The sequence below is a fragment of the Aedes albopictus genome, chromosome 3, assembly GCF_035046485.1.
Source record: "Aedes albopictus strain Foshan chromosome 3, AalbF5, whole genome shotgun sequence".
NCBI lineage: Eukaryota > Metazoa > Arthropoda > Insecta > Diptera > Culicidae > Aedes > Aedes albopictus.
This window is the reverse complement of record NC_085138.1, coordinates 415839075-415852092: the sequence shown is the minus strand read 5'-3', so window position 1 is coordinate 415852092 and position 13018 is coordinate 415839075. Positions and strand designations below refer to the sequence as shown.

The 13018-nt window shown below is 39.4% G+C and overlaps 1 protein-coding gene across 1 annotated transcript in view; it reads right to left on the bottom strand.

The window, feature by feature from the left end:
- LOC109403148 (zinc finger protein 62 homolog) overlaps positions 1 to 13018 on the bottom strand; it is a 32608-nt gene that overhangs the window by 4390 nt on the left and 15200 nt on the right. The window lies entirely within an intron of this gene.

Genomic DNA, 13018 nt, shown 5'->3' with positions numbered 1-13018 from the left:
CACTTGGAAGGCCTTCTCCAATTTACCGGCTGATTCCCTTGAGAGAAAGATCTTTCACGCACGCTGGAGCTGAGCTAAAATGAGGATGTTGGAGTTACTTTTTATCGGATGGGGACACATTCTAATCACATTCACCTGTCGCCGGTGGAGTGGGGTGAATTCCGGGCTGGTGTTGGCTGGCCGAACGAGTTTTCGCCGAGTCCTCAATCGACGCTTCCCTCCGGATCTTCTTTATTCGCTGAGCGTGGATTCTTTATTTGGGTAAAACAGCAATTAACGGTTGTGTCAGCAGCAAAGATCTCATTCACTTACGTCTAATGATGAATTCGCGCTTTTCCTGGAGGCAGCGATTGTGAGGACAGGTGCTTCGGGGCTTTTATCAGTCTGATGCGTGGAGTGAAAAGACTTTCACTTCGCGATGGCGCTGATCGACCGGAAACTATTCTGTGCTGATGTGCGATTGTGTGTATGCAGGCAGGATTGACGAATGTGCATGACGTGCGCTGAAGTTGACGTTTACCAGCAGGGTTGTACAAAGGGGCTAACTTCGCTTGCTTATTTAATTTGGCGGTTTAGTACATAATTAATGATAGGTAATTCGTTACATTTATGCATACTATTTCGCATCGGCATGACCCGTAACAATCTGTTCTAAAGAGCAACTCTCACTGTCCGATGAAATTATTAATTACATTTGCTTCCTCAAGTTGTATTTTCAGCGTACCAATTCAAATTAATAAGTCCAGTTACTTGATTTGAACCATTGATTTTTTTAATTGATGAATAAAACATATTCCTGATCGCAAAAATGCGTTTTTAACCCTCTACTTCCCATAGTTGCTCTAGAGCACCATCGATTTTCGACGAACTCGGGACAAATGGAATTAAATGAATATGATGCAATAATTTTAAAATTATGGTTGTAACCTCATAAGGTTGATCCAACTACTAACTACTTGTTTCAATAGTGGAACTATTGATAAACAATCGAAAACCGATTGATTTACAACCAAAATTTTTTTCATTGATTTCGAAAAATTTAGTCAATTTACAATAACATTTTTACAAGCAGTGTTGGTAAAAACTCAAATTCTCAAATCTCATGGTTGAGTTGATTCACGCGCGATTCTTGACTCGCCAAACTCACCGTCGAAAAAATCATGCATGAGTTGACTCGTGATTTTACTCATTCCTTAATTTCTTGGTAGTCTTATTATTTACAACGAAGTTTTTAGGATTGTATGACAGAACAAGACCAAATCTAGCATACAACAACAAAGAATGTCGTTGAAATTGATTTGGATTCGTTTTACAAGCAAACGAGATTTCAGCGCTTGACTCGTGAGAGCGAGATTTTGCATGAATATCTCGCGCTTGAGAAAATGATTCAGAATCGCGCGCGAGTTTACTCACGCAGGAGCGGTTCATGAGTGAGCTTCGAGTGTGAGTTTACCAACACTGTTTACAAGCACTTTTTTCGGAAACGCTTTTAGCATAGATATAGTCGTTCAAAGTCGTGGGAAGGAAAGGGTTAAGCACATTGAAAAATTTCCCGGGATCCCGGGATTTCCCGGGACAAGCAACACATTTTATCCCGAATCCCGGGACAACCAAAATGGTCGGGAATCGGTAGTCCTTTGGTTCGGTAGAGAATGCGCCGTTCTTTGGTATAGGAGTTACCAGGCTATGTCTCCATTGTTCTGGAAAAAGGTCATCAGTACAAGTTTTGTTTAGTAGGTAGATCTAGTAGTGCTTTGCCCTTCGTGGTAGGTGCTGCAGTAAGGGACTACACAATGACATAGGAACCGGTAGATTCACCTTTACCACTAGCTAGGGCAAAACTAAGTTCTCAAGTAACTCAAGTAACATCATGGTGAAAGGTTGATCTATTGTCAGAAAGGACATATCTTAAAGAATGGTTGCAGCTTCCAACGAAGTTGAAGAAACATTGTTTCTTCTGATGAAATGGTGATCGTAGTTTCTGCAGATTCTGTTGTCGTGACGGATGCCTTTTCCTTTTGTTCTCCACTTCCCACAAAGAGAGTTCACCTTGGACAACAATTCCGTTGTAGACTGGTTGATGCTAATTCTGTCGATAAAATCTTCTCAATGCCTGTACTTGGCGTCTCTGATTATCTGCGCCTACATTCATTTCCCTTTAAGCAGTGTTCCAAAACCATGCTTTCTTTGTTTGGGTGATTGGCAGGAAGCCTCTTTACCGCTCTCATTGATTTCCTTCTCGCTTTGATGGCTGAACGAGTTTCTGCAGACTACCAATGGAGGGCTTTACACCCTGGAGTAGCATTCATCCTAGGTATAGAACTTTTAGCAGCGTCGAAGATTGCTGTAGCGAGCTGACCGATTGTAGAGGGGCTTTTGGTATTGTAACTGAGCAACCCATCAAACAATGATAGTTGAATAAAAGCTTATTCAGCCAAAATGTTTAAAATTGAGCTCAAGAGCGGCTTGTTCATCTGTTGTTTGTTGTGAAGGGCCATGTTACTCCCAGTAAGGATGAAACCTCCGCCTTTAAACCTCAGGGTCGGCAAGACTTTGCGAAAAGAAAATACTTATAGCCAAGGATGTTTTCGACCACCTGGCAATATTTGATTCATTTATCCATAAGCATAATATTGAAATCCACATAAGTGGTAAAGTGTCTTTAATAAATATTAATAATAATAATATTGAAATGAGGTGTTCGGCAAACTTGTAGATAAGTGATTTTCCTACAATTATCACCAAGGACGTCCTTGGTGATAATTGTAGGAAAAACACTTATCTACAAGTTTGCCGAACACCTCATTTCAATATTATGCTTCAATTCAATTTCAATTTAATTTATTTTTCCAGAATTCAACGGTACTACACCGAAACTGATCAATGAAAATAATCTTCAGATCAGTCGTTCAATTGAGTATACTCACCATTCAGTCGTCCGGACGCGGGCATCAATGAAGCACGAATGTTGCTAAAGATAGTAAATACAGGGTGGCCACTCAACTCGGTAAAATAAATTCCCGGTTATTTCCCGGTTTTTCCCGATACCTAAAATTTTTTCCCGGTTTTCTAGAAATTGATTTATATGGTTAAATCGGAACACTGATATTGCTATTTTCTATTTTCTCACTTTTCTGATTTTGTAAACAGTTTAACCTTACTGGAAGCGCACCATTGTCAAAGGTCTAACAATGTCAAAAAATATCATTCATCATAAACAGCCCAAGTGAAGTAGACTTTTGGCTCAATTGGCGATCAGAGGTTGACAATTTCTGGCGGCTTTAATAAATTTTACATTTATATATTTTTTGAATTCCCCAACAACATAACACCATAACTGTTCAATTTTATGCTTTAAGCTTGAACTGTTTAACGCTCAAAATGACATAAAATACTTGAATGCGATTTTTTGTACCAGAAGTTCTTTTGTTATGTGCAAGTTATCAACATTCAAAATTCAGAAAACGTTAGTAAAATCTCGAACAAACCGAAAACTAAATCATGGCTAACAATTAGAAGTGAATGAGCCCTGCTATTAGAGCATCTTTGGTGGAAAAACGAAATCCAATATAGGCCACATTTAGTAAGAAGCCCATATTTTCTCTAGTCTTAAAAACTTAAAATATTTCTCAAGAAAGTATTTTCGGAATTTTATACATATTAGATACATATGCTCTATTCAAAGTTAGGGTAGAGATTTCTAATAGAAATGCCAAATGAAATTTTTGAAAAAAAAAACTCAAATCATTTTCTCGAGAATCTACTGGAGCAATCCCTGGGAGATTATTCGAAAAATCTCTTGAAGAAACTTGTAAAGGTAATCTGTGGCCGAATTCCGGCGCACTTTTTCTTCGAAGAGAAGAAATTTTCTTCCATTGCCTACCAGCAAGAAAATTTTCTTCTCTTCGAAGAAAAAGTGCGCCGGAATTCGCCTACTGGAATGTAAAAACTGTTTGTGGAATCTCTGGAATAAAGTGAACATTATCATTGTTGAGATGCTTGACAGTATACTAATGAAAGAGGGACTCCTGAAGAAATCCATGGGAGGATTCAAATAGGTAAAATATAGTTGGAATTCCCAAATAAATTACTCCAAAAGTATTTGACGAAAAGCATGTAAAATCTTTAAGAACGTCTTTAGATATTATTTATTATTTTATCAATAATTTTCTTGAAAAAAAAAGGAAACTATTGGTAAAACTGCTTGATATGGTTGAATTGTTTTGGAAAAGTTACTTGTAAGACGTTTCAAGAAATCCCTGGGAAAATATCTGGTTAAATCTCTTAATGAATGTTTGGAGAAATCTCTAGGAGAATCTGCGAAGAAAACCTTGGTTTATCATCAAGAGAAATGTTTGAATCGATTGTATACTATCTAAAGAACATGTCCAACATGGAATACTGGAAAAAATGTTATGAAATTCTTGAAGACGATCGATTTAACAGAATTTCTAAAATCATACACATTTGTAATTTTTTTTTTTTTTGCTAGGTTTCTAGCTGCACTCTGAATAGAGTTGAAACCTCTACACTAGACCCGAAGATAGAAAAGAGTACGTAATCTTTCAGAAGCAGTTTGCCAGCCGTACGCGGAAAATGATATCCATTAAGACACTGTTGCAAACTGACTCAAAAAGTTACGGTAGAAGATTGGAAAGTTTTCAATTGGTCAGTCAGTCAGAATTTGCCTATGTAGTGTTATGGTCACACGGTTTGTGTTTGTCTTCTTGTTTGATTTTGTGGTATGGTTTCGTTCAATATGTATTTCTCCTCGTTAAGTCAGTTGTAGTATGTTTGTTTTTTTTTTCATCGAATCAATCGAACCCCGTATGATTAAATATAGTCGATCCTGTGTCAAATTGATTTCTTGATTTCGTTAATTGTTTTCTACTACTCTGTGTTCATCTCTTGTGTCCTTAAATTGTCATCGGTCCAAAACCCACAGAAACATGTAACTGAATTTCTGTTGGTGTCATAATACCAGCTAAGAGATAAACAAAAATACGCCAGTCAGTTGATTGCAATAAAGTTAAAAAAAAAAGATTGCTCGCCAACTATTATGTATTCATCTCCCTACAAATACTATGAAAAATATTCAAATTCGTTCAATTGTCCTATCGGTCCTACCAGGTCCTACCTAGATAAACCATGTCATTTTCTCAAGCGTAACCTAGAAATGTCAACCTAGTCATAAACAAGTAACGTTGTTCAGTTAATAAAAAGCAGTCAGTTTTTGTCCAAAATGTCACGTCGAACGCATTGACGTCAACAATGCGTTTAAGTGTTCGCACGTTAGCTTCGAATCTATCAGCACAATTAAGTGCTGCAAATCTCCTTCCCATTAATTCTTCGGTCGATTTTAATTGGTTTATTTAAACAAAATATGACCAATTAACATTGTAAAAATTCGAAAAAACGACTATGACATTAAAAATAATAAATTACTAATCAAAATCAACCGAGAAACGTGGGAAATAGAGCCCAAACAACATTTTGAAGTCAGCTGGCTGTAAAAGGTTCCAAAACCTGTCACAAATCCAACAATACTTTTAATAGGATTTGTAACGATCATCAAAACCTTCTTAAATCCAACCGACTTGGAATTATTGCTTGGGAATAGACTCTAATGAGCCCTGGCGGATCCTCCATGTTTATCGAGCATGTCTGATGCATATGATCAGCCATACTCCATCTGCAGCAGCCGGTTCATGATGAACCGTTGGAGGCGCATTAAAGTGTTAAAAAGGTGATATGTTTCACTAAAGAACACTACATTACAATAATTAAAATGAAACTCCTTCACTTTAATACCGTCAACCCCTGCGAACTTGGCGAGGGTAAAATCATACATATTTGTAATTGTAAAGGAAAACTGCGCTAAAATAAGGTATTTTTTTAATATGGCAATATTTTTTTCTGTAATGATACAATACACTGACTGTCCTACCCAAGACACATTATTTAAAGTTTTCCATTTATACCTTAGCTTTTTCAAAAACAATTGTAATTCTCTACAACAGTTCTATTAAAAAAGTCCAAGATTTAAAATCAAAATTTAAGAAAAATCTAAAATAAATCTTATGATTAAGTTTTGAACTCTGCATCTAGTATCTGCGATATAGTATCTTTAGATTACAAAAATATTGATCATGTTTAAGAAAAAATAATGATTCTCATGTAGATGCAATAGAAATTATTATCCTGGACTTTCAATTTTAAGGGTGGTCTATGTTCTAAGCAAATTCCCGGTTTTTTCCCGGTTTTTCCCGGTTGTTGGCGATTCCCGGGTAATTCCCGGTTTTCCCGGAATTCCCGGTTGAGTGGCCACCCTGTAAATAAAAGAACCAATCAATAGTCATCTCTAATGTTTACCATATATTACCCTTACGTGGAAACCCCCATAATCGCCTCCGTAGGAAGAAGATCGCTATCGGACAGATTCCCAGAACAGATGGATGGAAGTTGACCGGTTAATGAATAGTTGAATCGCGGGTCCGAATATAGCTGGAACTTTGCTGACGGATACCTTTTTGGACGGGATTTCGTCGTGTAAATCGCGGGTAAACGTTGTAAACTCGGTTTCGCGGACCGTTGTTTTCGCGTCGATCGTAAACATTATCAGAAGTGACAAGTGGATAATTTTGCATACGTATGAGTATGAGTACCAAGTACCCCTTGATGAGAACCTTTGCTTCATCTCGTGAGCGATGAAGATTAACAAGTGTTTAAAAAAGGCCTATTCCCAGCATCAATTATGCGTGAACCGATACTAGAATGTTTAAACAAAATGAAAATTCTTCATTTTTTTCAGGAGGGACAACGGGGTATTGTAACCGTTGGTTCCAAATTGGACTTGTAGCTCCGCCACAAGATTTATTGATATTTCCAATTTCCTTTCCCGAATTCCCGGTCATGACTAATACGCCCTTTGCGAAGTAGGATCCCACTAATACCAGTATGGAACGGGTGGCTTCACTCAGTTGGCTTGATGAGTGCAAGAGCTCTGTTCCACTTTTACTGTACCCACTGTTTGACGGGCCGTCTGACAGTATAACATTGTAAAGAGACTGGGTAAAGTACTTCTTGGTCTTTAGTTTGACAGACAGATGGAGCCAGCAAAAATTGGGTATATGACCAAATTATGAGCGCAAAAGATTAAACAATGGATGTATGTTGAATGTTGCATGTTTAATCTAGCTCTGTTCCACAGATGGCCGTTGATTATAAAAGCCAGAAATGCCAATGATCAATCTCTTTTTCCGATCAAGATCACCAGAACAGACAGTAGTGCGCGCGTGTAAATAGTGTACATATTGTAAAAGGTTAAAATTAATTTATAGTTTGTGATAAAATCGTTAATAACTAAGTGTTGTTTTGTTCTTATCCTAGGTCTTTAAAATTGTGCAAGTTATGCTAAAAATACACCACAAAAAATATTAAAAATTAGTATTAACGTCCACGAAGATAGTACGGTTAGTGTGTTTGGATTAGTGTTATGTAAAAAGGACCTAATTAATATGTGTTATTTCCAACAGTTCTGATGCTAAATAGTAGTGCGAAGATCCAAAAAGTAGAAAGTTAAACAGAAAACCCATAAGAAAAAGGTAATTTCTATTGTGAATTATTGTATTGTATTGCTCATGGCAAATTGTAAGAGGCTTGTGCTAGTGACGTCACGGGGTATTCAAATTTGTGGTTAGGTCCAGCAATTGGGCCTTTTTCTTTCTATTTGTGTACCACTGCCTAGGAGTGATCCCGGAAGCATCTGTAGTGGTCAAGTGCGCTCTCCAGTGATCGGAAATCGAATCTCCGTGGCGGCCTCGACAGACAAAAGCCGTGAGCCCCCCCCCGACGTAGTGAGGATTACCGCAGCAACGGCCATTGCGATCTGCCGGTCGAACGAAACCACGATCGGTCGCCATTGCGTCCTCCGAATGCCTCCAGCTATAGCCCAAGAATTCGCCATCTTCATTTGGCCAACCATAGCCCCGACAACCGTCGCCAATGTGGCCGCCGGTTACCTACCTGCGAAACAACAATCTACCACAATTCGGGGATCCGGATCCCGAAGTTCAATCAGCATGCAAGTACCCCTAGTTAAGTGTGACGTCACAAAATAAATTATGTAAATTGTAACTAGCCTCAGAGTAGCCACTTTATTAAGGACACAGCCCTGGTTCTAGCGATTTTACCATTTCTGGCCCTTTTTTGAACGGTTCCGAACTCGGAAGGAGTTACCATCCCTCGCTGGTCTGATGATCTGTTCTAATTCCCGTTAGTATATTTATTTAGAGCGTTTGTGAATGTTGTTGGTCGGTCTCAGATTTTCTATGGTGTTCATATGCGCTTCAAATGTTCAATGTTACTGTTGATAGACTGCGAGACAGGAAAGTTCAAGCCATCCTCTATAGACGACCCTGTTGATCCCTTAATCCCTGAGCTACAAGGTTACATTCTTCCGTCTTCGTGAAGTGGCCGGATGCTCCCGAATCAAAATATCAATTCTGATCATCCTCAGCGATCATCGATAATACGGTACACCACGCTTTTCCATTTTCGTGCTTCGAAACCTTCACTGGACAATATTTTGCGATATGCCCGAACTTCTTGCAGTTTCTACACTTTGGACCGTTGCTTGCCGTTTTCGTATTTGCATCTTGCCTTTGCTTCCATACTTGCTTCTTGCCTGCGTATGCAGCCCCGGATGAAGGTATACTTACTTCTTGCAAGAGTTTGGTTTTGATAACATCAGCACTTATTTTCAACCCGGAGTTCTCAATTGCCATTATCATTGGGCGATATTCTTCAGGCAAGCCGGCGAGCAGCAACGTCCCGACAAAGTCCAAATAAAGTCGTAGCACTCGGGCTCAAACTGGGTACCAACTCTAGTACTACTTTCGGTCCCCGGTACCCAAGTTTGACATTTGACTGCATACCTCTTTTTTGATTAACATTGTGTTTTAGTAGCCAACGACAACGAATCTAGTTCAACACTGAATCCAATTTGACACATGTGTTGTCGACCCAGCGAATTAAGAAACAATGGTTTATTGCAATTTTTCAATATAATTTATAATTTATTTTTATAGTTAAGGCTTGTGTTTAGGTCTTCGAAGCTTTATTGTATTACTTTATGGAGTCGAAGAAACACTCCCAGGAATAATACTTTTTCCAATGCCAATACATTCTTTGGTTACCAACAATACCGCATATACTCGAAGTATCTTGTTATTGTCGGTGTAATGAGAATGGCCCTTAAGGCTGCTCATAACCCTCCCTCGTTATCGTCTGCCTTCCCTGACACTTGCTCTGACACCTCCCAGTTCCGGTCAAGATCGTTTATTAAATATCTACACCACCATCGAAATGCATTCCATCATATCTCAACATGGAAAAGTCTTACGAGAACGAGACGTGTAGACAATTGCTCTTGTCGCGAGTAGGTTATTTGGATCAACGAGAGAGACTGCTTTCGGCATTTTTCCGGCGGTGCGTTGAGGCGTTGAGGCCAGGGTTTTAAAGAAAAAATAACTTCAATTTTCTATCTTAATATTTTAAGTAATATACTTTTCAATTTTAATAAGCAGAACATGGTACGATCAGGATGGCTTTTTGGACCTAAATTTTCACGCATCTAGAGGTTGCATAGCACAAATATTCAGATTTTTAACTCGTACCCCGCGGAATTTCCGATCATACTGAAGGTTATCCTGGTGTTACGTGAACTCTAAAATAAAAAGAAAATTGAATAATGTTCCAAAGTAGCTAGAAATCGTGCATCACAGGAACGGCTTGCCCTAGGCTCACTGAGTCGCAGCAGTGGCGCACCTGGTGGGAAATGACAAGCTGAAATCTTTATATGACGTCTAATGTGCACGTCATTGGGGCTCCTTCGTCCACTCGGCAAATTCAAAAGATTAATTTTCCTAAAATAAAATAAATGGTTAATTGTACAAAGAAAAGCATTACTCAATTCGGCTCAATACGTTACCCACCAGAATCGGTAATTTTATTGTTTATATTTGCATAACAGTAGTTTGTTTCTCATAGCAACTAGCGGAGAACTTGATTTTCGATTTGTAGTAGAGTACAAGGTATTATTATACAAAGGTATTATAGTTTTTTGGTCTAGTACTTCATGAACACCAAAATTTCGCACTAATGCATGGGAGTCCAACGACTTAATTGGGACTTTGGTCCCGATCCATTCGTCTCCAATATCGAAACCAATACCGCGCAGCTGGTGGGCTGTTGCGATGATGCTGTTCACAAAGACCTCCATGGACGCACAGTTATCCACAGTACAGTGGTTGAAACAGGAATGAAACTTTATTTAAACTAACCTAATGACATTTGGGAGTGTAGGGTTACTGTGATGTGTTTTAGTGTTCTACAGACTACTGTGATTGCTAGTCTTGACGCTTCACACTCCAATAAGTATGCTTAGAATAAACATTTCTACCATCAGATCACACTCAAAAGTTAAAAGAAGGAAAAAGTTGTTTGGAGAAGTTTCCGGCACGGAAAAGTGAACAGAAGGAGAAAAGGAAAGTGTAGAAGTTGGAGTAATCTGCACATCCAGGATTTCATGGTTTTTTTTATATATTAAACCAAGCTTCACGGTTTCGAGACCATTTTACCGTAGCGTAGACCCTACTAGTCGATTTGTAGTGTGTCCGCACCAGCCCTGTACCCGATACAACCACCAAGTGCGCCGACGGCCAAGGCCTTTCCAGCGAGTCCACGTATTACTGAAGCCTCGTGTCCGTCACCACACGCGAGGGGCGCACGGGACAGGAGGAAGAGGCTGTCCACGAGAGAGGCTGCCATCAACGCAACAGAGAGGAATGAGAAGAATCGACCGCCCCCCTGGCCCAGGAAGGAGAGAAGGAGCCATCGGACAGGCGAAAGGAGCGGCAGCGGAGGCGTGCAGTGCGCGGGGCTTCAAAAAAAGAGGAAGTAAAATGAAGCGATTAAGGTAGGACTAGTCCATAAGGAAGTGAGAGGTGTCGTCCAGTGTTAAAGATGGGCGCCAAAAAGCTAAAAAGGGAGAAGATGAGAGAAGAGAGTAGAGTAGGACGTCAAGAGGAAGTGGAAATAAAAGTGCACGAGATCAAGAATATAGGAAGTTCCTTAATCAAAGATATAAGCAAGGATTTTTTCGATCATCCTGCAATCATTTGGCTCATTTATCCATAGTGTTGGAGTCAATGAACATCCCTAGCAGCTGGACTCATCAACGACAACTATCTGTGTCGCAACAATGACGTCATCATCAGCATCCATCTATATACTTATTTGTCTATTGTCAGTAGTCATTCGTCTCGTCATGTTAGTCTTGTAGTCAGTACAATGTAGCTTTAATAAATGTTACTTTTTTATTCGTTTTATTGTTTGTAAAACTCGCGTTTAAATGTTCTCGACCACCCGAAAACGCGGTATACAACACATAGCTTAGTTCAGAAGCATAACATCCCGGCCAATGTTCACCTATGCATCGGCAGTTTGGGGCAACTGCGCCAAATCTCACCGCAAAAGGCTGCAAGTAAAACAGAACAAGCTGCTTAAGATGGTTCACAACCTGAACCCCAGGTACCCGACCGACGATCTCCACAAGCTGGCTGGTGTCGACACCATCGAAACAAGCATCAAACAGGCCACCAGATCCTTCAGGACTTCCTGTGAGATGTCAGCAAATCCGCTCATCGGAGCACTCATCCCTCAACATCTGTGATATTAGCTTTAAGACATTCTGAATTGTAGGGTTTTTTTACTCTTTTCCCTAAAAAAGCTTTACATAGCTAGTACTTTCATGTTGTATGTAATAATGTCTCCTATGATGAATTTGAATTGTTCTCAGTTGAAAGTTAAACCAAATCTCTGAAATGTAAATGTAAATATTAGATGTAGTACCGTTGAATTCTGGAAAAATAAATTAAATTGAAATTGAATTGAAGCATAATATTGAAATGAGGTGTTCGGCAAACTTGTAGATAATAAGTGATTTTCCTACTGTTGCGTACGTTTGCAATACGCTAGTAGTTAGTGGAACTGGCAACCCTGAATTAAAAGTAAGATATAACCGAAGAAGTGAATTGTTTCGGAGAGCTTCGGCAGTGGTTGACATAGAGTTGAACAAGGTGGTTAGGAGAATTGTCTTCTCGAAAATGGGAATGAAAACTGCAATGTAAGATGTCAATTTATGTACATAATCAAACAATAATTAGAAATAAATTTACAGTATTGAAGCTGCGTAAAATGAAAGCTGCTGTTGATAAGTTGTTTAAATTCCGGAGGCGACAATATCCTAACACCTACAATTATCACCAAGGACGTCGACCAAGGACGGGACAGGAGGCCGTGCGCCCCTCGCGTGTGGTGACGGACTCGAGGCTTCAGTAATACGTGGACTCGCTGGAAAGGCCTTGGCCGTCGGCGCACTTGGTGGTTGTATCGGGTACAGGGCTGGTGCGGACACACTACAAATCGACTAGTAGGGTCTACGCTACGGTAAAATGGTCTCGAAACCGTGAAGCTTGGTTTAATATATAAAAAAAACCATGAAATCCTGGATGTGCAGATTACTCCAACTTCTCCACTTTCCTTTTCTCCTTCTGTTCACTTTTCCGTGCCGGAAACTTCTTCAGCTATACACTACTCCAACTATACTTTTCTCCAAACAACTTTTTCCTTCTTTTAACTTTTGAGTGTGATCTGATGGTAGAAATGTTTATTCTAATCATACTTATTGGAGTGTGAAGCGTCAATACTAGCAATCACAGTAGTCTGTAGAACACTAAAACACATCACAGTAACCCTACACTCCCAAATGTCATTAGGTTAGTTTAAATAAAGTTTCATTCCTGTTTCAACCACTGTACAAACAAGTTGTTCTTTCTACGGCTCCGATTGTATACCAATAGGTTATGGGCCTTGCCTAGAAAGTTTTCTGAAGTACTGAAGAATAGTTTATCGAACCAAAGGAATTCCAACAAAGATGAATACGCAATACGGCGGA